Here is a 6,002-nt window from a genome sequence, read left to right on the forward strand (position 1 = left end):
CACTTTTACTTTCGCCCTCTGGGGGAAGCCTGGCTGGAAAATCAACACCAGTTGCATAGTGTACCTTTAAGTGTCTGTTCACTCCTCTGGTGTCATTTCTCAGTTCTGTGAAACTTTTCCCACCATATCTTAATCTTTACTTGCGATTCTTAACCGTAACCGTTCTCATTCATTAGGACAATCTGAATAAATACCCTAAAAGGCCTGTCAATCATTAATAGACATCAGTTATGCCAAAAAAACTCATTAAAGCTCATGCTCTCACCAACACAAACACTTAAACCCACATATAAGCTCATAAATCAGCAATTACGATTATTTGATAAAGCGATGCTGCTTTAATTAAAAGCCTGACTATAAGAATCATCTGTCTCCCCCTCAGACACACACACATGCTTTCATAGATGTCGCTAATGCATGTGACAGTCCTGTCAACACCAGAGGCTGGTGAGGGAGGCGGGGACTGGCAAAATGCTCATTGCTGATTGGTCCTCACCATACCAACAGGGGAGGGCCGGAGTGAGAGACAGGAGAGGAGGAGCTGTATAAAGCTCTCCCTGGGAGCAGTTTCTGCTCTGCTGAGCTCTGATTCTGCTGCTTTATTTAGTCTTTCATGTTATCTGGCCGGCGAGCCGACAGTCTGAGAGGAGGACCGAGGGAGGGGGGGACAGGGTGAGCTGTCAGACTGTTTGTGTATCTTGTTCCTTCCACCTCTCCCCTACCTCTACCTGCCCAGCTTTCTGTCCATCACTCCTTCCCAGCGTCTGCATCTCGTGGATCTATCTCTGCTGTGGGTGAAGCTCTGAAGGAAAGGGGGGAACCTGAGCGGAGAGGCGGCTCGCCTCCTCTGCAGCCCTCTCCATCCAGTCGGCCGTAGATGACCTCTGCTCTCCTGTAAGTAATCAGCTGGGTTCTGCTTAGATCCTGCATATCACAGCTAAAGCGATGCTATTAATCCTGTTATATAGTGTTTAAATGCTGTTTTTTCAGCATGGTCTCTCATATATAGTAATAATAAGGTCACAGCCATTACATAATATACAATGAGTTCAACAGGTGCTGACAGGATGATACATGAGGCTTTAGAAACAGCTTCCAGTCGTCTGCTGCTGCTTTTTATTGAAGGACATGTCAGATATCCTTCCTTATTTTTCCCTTAAACCCCCAGCGAGTCATCTCCCTGACATGGAGCCTGACAGGTAAACCAGGAGCTTCCTCTGATTCACAGAAATCACTTTGGAGCCGCTGCATACATAGCACTGTTTACCCATGGGGGCCTGTGGGTGTAATTGGCTATCTAACTTGTGTGCGTCTGTGCGCACAAACCCTGCTTCCCTTTTCCACCTCACTGTCATGCACTGTTGAATCATGCAGTTTAGTCTGCTGCCTTGCTGAAGTGCCATCACAAACTGTCTCAGAGAGAGATGGAGAGAAATTACAGCTCTGCTCACGACGCTGCCATGTACACTGGAAAAATCTACATCTAGATAAGTCATTTTTTCTTAAAATAAGTGCATTTGTTCTTGGATTGAAGAGGTAAAATGCAATTTAGCCAATGGAGCAAGACGATTTACACTAAAAATAAGAAAACACAATTGCATTGTTTTATTTGAGAGTAAACATGCTCATTCCATTGGCAAACTATCTAATCTACCTGCGCCAATTAAGGGTAAATACACTTAATTTCAGAAATTTTTTCTTATTTCTAGATTATTTTTCCAGTGTAACAAGAAAGTTTGGGTTATTTTTGTAGATGAATCATTTAAACTGCTTTCAAATCTCATTGTGTGGAAAAAGGAGCAAGATGTTCACTAGTATTGTACAAAATAACACATCTACTATAATATATTATGAAATCTACAGATTGCTGTAGGAATTAAACTGAATATTGTTACACTGCAAAAAATCGAAATCTAAATAAGTCGTTTTTTACTTAAAATAAGTGCTTTTTTTTCTTGAAATTAGGAGGTAAGTGAGACACTTTGCCAATAGAACAAGAAAATTTACTTTTAAAATATTGTGAGTTCATATTTCATTTGGGACAAAAATGAATCTGAAGCACAAAAGGTTTTTCAAACAGCTTTTCCTGCAGGAATGAGAAAGGCTGCTTACATCCCAGCACCCGCCTGTTTGAATCACAGGACAGAATGTAGCATCTTATTTCTTCAATGTTTCATATGCACAAACATTAACTTTATAATCATCATTTGGTTAAACCTAACACCTGCTCAAATTGAGGGGAAATTCACTTAATTTAGGAAATCTTTACTTTTTCTAGATTGTATTGCAGTGTAGTACTTTGATTCTATTGCACTGCAAAAGTAAAATTAAAATCTAAATAAGTCCTTTTTTCTTAGAATAGGTGAATTTTGTCTTGAATGGAGTAAGTAAATGAGATACTTTACCGATGGAACAAGATAATTTACATTTAAAATAAGAAAAAGCAACTGAATTGTCCGATTACACACACATCTTATCTAATTATCTTATTTTAAGAGTAAAAATACTCATTCAATTGGCAAATCATCTTATTAACCTACTAAATTTAAGGGGTAAATACACTTGATTTAAGAAATGTTTTACTTATTTCTAGATGTTCACCACCTAGAACCGCAGCTGGTTAAGATGAGTGGCACTGTCTGTTATTTACTCGTTAGCTTACAGCGTGATTAGCGAAGCAAACAGCGAATCAGGACTAAATGTAATATTGGCTTGTTGCAGGTTTCAGCTGTAACTTCATCCACCTGCTGACAGACGGTTGTTGACTGTAAACGAGCCGATCAACAGTTTTAAAAGGAAAGTTCGGGGAGAACTTTTCCTCAATGTTATGACATCATATCATAAATGAGACCAAAACAAAGAAGATTGTTAAATACAATGAAAGCCTGACAAAGTGTTTATATATGATTTCATTATTTGGTCTATAAATCCTCTAACGCAGCATAAGTCACACCACTGGATGGAAGAAAAGTGATTATAATCCATCCTTGTTCTGTGTAAAATAAACATCAACCTTATTTTTATGGACGCATACTGCAAATAACAACAGAACTGAAAGCTTTTAACATTTTCACACAAAACATTTTTTAATTTAGGGCTTAAACGTAGTGGAATCGAACAATGAATGAGCATCGCTTACAGAAATGTTGAGATATTTTCTAAAACAGCTGTTTTTGGTCATGAAAACTTATTATTCTGTCATTAAAAATAAAAAACAATAACAATGAGGCCCTCAGAGCCTGTTTTTGCTGTTTAAGCAGTAAAAATCCTCTCATTCAGCCGTCTTATTTCATTAAAACACCTCAAACGTATTCGTTTTAGGTATAAATAATGATCCGTTGGTTATTCCTGGCTTATCGGACTTCACCTTTAAAAAAAAAAAAATTATACACAATTTTTTATTCCATTGTAAATGCGGACAAATCTCACTCTAATCATCTCAACACAGAGCATTTCTTCTGAATAGAGAGTAAATCACATCACTGAGGGAAGAGAAACAGGCTTTAGGAAAACTATAGCTGTTACTAAATGTTTATAAAATAGGAGCTTTAATCAAGTTTTCATTATAGGGTAATTAGTTTCATCGAATCGATTATTTTGAGCAATTCATTAGCTGCCATCAAATATTGAGAGAGATTGTGTGTGTGTGTGTGTGTGTGCGTCAAAGGCGTAAGGCGAGATGAGTCAATAATGTGTGTGTGTGGGGGGGGGGGGTTAATTGATGCATAACTCTAGATCACATGACACAGATGTGCACTGCTCTATATAATGAAGCAAGAGGCTGTTGATTTAACTCTAAAGCAGAACGGAATATTGTTATGACCGTTTGAATGTAATAGAAATGTACGGAAGAGGATTAGGGCCACTGAAAAAAAAAAAAGTTAACTGATTTTTAAATTTTATTTCAGTTTAACATGAGAAAAAAGTCAGAATTCTGAGATTAAAGTCAGAATTCCGAGAAAAAAAGTCTGAATTCTGAGATTAAAGTCAGAATTCTGACTTTAATCTCAGAATTCTGACTTTTTTCTCATGTTAAACTGAAATAAAATTTAAAAATCAGTTTACTTTTTTTTTCAGTGGCCCTAATCCTCTTCCGTAGAAATGGACTTTAAAAGCCATTTGGAGGAAAATTCTGTAAAAACTCATAAAAGATAAAATTAATCCCTTTAACAGAAGAACATCAGTTCTCAGTAAATTCAATTTAAATGTTTATTGGTTAAATAAATATTAATTAAAATATAAGACGCCTTTTTCCATATGTATTTATTTATAATTGGAGTTTATAGATGGTTTTAGGATTAGGAAATTAAGCTCTTTCAACCTGGAGAGACCAACATGGAGAAAAATCAGCAGTTAGAAGAATTTTATTGGCGTTTAATGATTGATGCTCCGCCCCCTGGCAGAAGAAGTGGATGCTGAACGCTGTGGATCTGTGTAAAGCAGGTGGAAACAGGTTCTCTGACACTGGAGGCTGCAGAATGAGGGGAGCCATAGGAAGGCTGGTGGATGTGATGAATGGGTGGAGGACGGTTGGTGTTCAGCTAAAAAAAAGATGTCCTGCTCTGTGATTGGCTAATATGAAGGCATGGAGCAAAGCTGCATGATGAGGTATAGCCTTTCAGCTTCAATTTGCCATTTAGCTTTATTATAGGCCGTACTAGTGTTTATGTCCCACATTCTGAATAACCAACAAATATGAATTTACAACAGAAAAGAGTTTTTTAAACCTTTTAAATTGTGGTCCTCCTCTCCGTTTAAAGCTGCCTTTGTGTAACTCTGCACTGAGATGTTAGACAGCGTAAGAGAATGAAAGAATGAGGCAGGAAGCGTCCATCTTCACTCTCAGAGATTCAGTAATAGATTTAATTACAGACTCAAAGTACAAATTACATAAAAAATAAAACAAAAACAACAAAAGAATAAAAGTAGAATAAAAAGCGACTCAAAAGACAACCATACTATTTTCCCAGCATATTTCTAACTTTCCTTTTTTAAACATAAGATGCTCCAGCATCATACTGTGAATAAATCCTCACCATAATGTCTCGTCCTTCACACTTCTCTTTTGACATTATAACTAAAAGGAAGTGAAACGGTAGTTTTGTCGTTCCAGATTCATTGGTGTGGTTTCGCTGGGATCTGTATCCTGAACGTTTCTCATCCCAGTGAGATTCCCGACACTCGGCTGTTGTGTTTCTGTTTCACTTATCGATTGATGTTTCGGTTTAAGCCTTCCAGTCACATGCTAAAATGGACAGAAGCTTAGCAATAACAACTTTGGAACCAATGAACAGCTTAAAGGAGGGTGTGAAACTGAAGGGGGCGGGGGCACATGCTGGGTTGCAACTATTTTTAGACGTAGAATTAATTCAAAGGACCAAAAAGCAATAATTCACTATTTCAGATAGAAAGAACAAAGAAACGTGACATGAAGAAGTAGACCGTCTACACCGTACATCTTTGTTCTTCCACAGTCCAATGTGAATAGCATCCTTTCACGACTTAGACACCCCCCCCCCCCCCATGCCCAAAGCGAGCAGGGCGGTTTAAAGACAAAATGGCAGAGAGAATGTCTAGCAGATCAAAACATTCATCTAAAGATGATCATTTGCCAAGAAGATCAGCATTGAAGTCTTTAGGAAACCCACTCAGAGAGACTAAGATCTTCTTTCTGACTCTGGGTTAGATTTTAGGGTTAGGACTCAGACTTCAGCTTAAAAAACCTTCAATGCAGCGATAAAGTCCATTCCTTCCCGCCATCATCTCAGCTCCAACCTCTTTACAGGAGAACAGAAGACCTCGCCTATTCAGCCAGGCCAACTATTCCCTCTAACGACCCCCCTTTCAGAGACATAGACAGGTATGGGGCATTGCAGGCCAACTATTCCCTCTAACACCCCCCCTTTCAGAGACATAGACAGGTATGGGGCATTGCAGGCTAACAAAGAAGCTAAACGACCCCCATTCCAAAGGGGGGGACCCGTTCATCCGTTTCTATTTGC

General features: G+C 38.5%; 1 protein-coding gene across 1 annotated transcript in view; it reads left to right on the forward strand.

Moving 5' to 3' along the window:
* Positions 1 to 601: 601 nt before the first annotated feature.
* The window catches only part of LOC107102061 (cyclin-dependent kinase 18-like), a 51,807-nt gene continuing 46,406 nt past the window's right edge, over positions 602 to 6,002 (forward strand). Inside the window, exon 1 of the mRNA XM_015401223.1 lies at positions 602 to 894. The gene's annotated coding sequence lies outside the window, so the exon portion shown is untranslated. The remainder of the gene's footprint in view (positions 895 to 6,002) is intronic.

This window comes from Cyprinodon variegatus, unplaced genomic scaffold (genome assembly GCF_000732505.1).
Source record: "Cyprinodon variegatus isolate N-32 unplaced genomic scaffold, C_variegatus-1.0 Scaffold1195, whole genome shotgun sequence".
NCBI classification, from domain to species: Eukaryota; Metazoa; Chordata; class Actinopteri; order Cyprinodontiformes; family Cyprinodontidae; genus Cyprinodon; species Cyprinodon variegatus.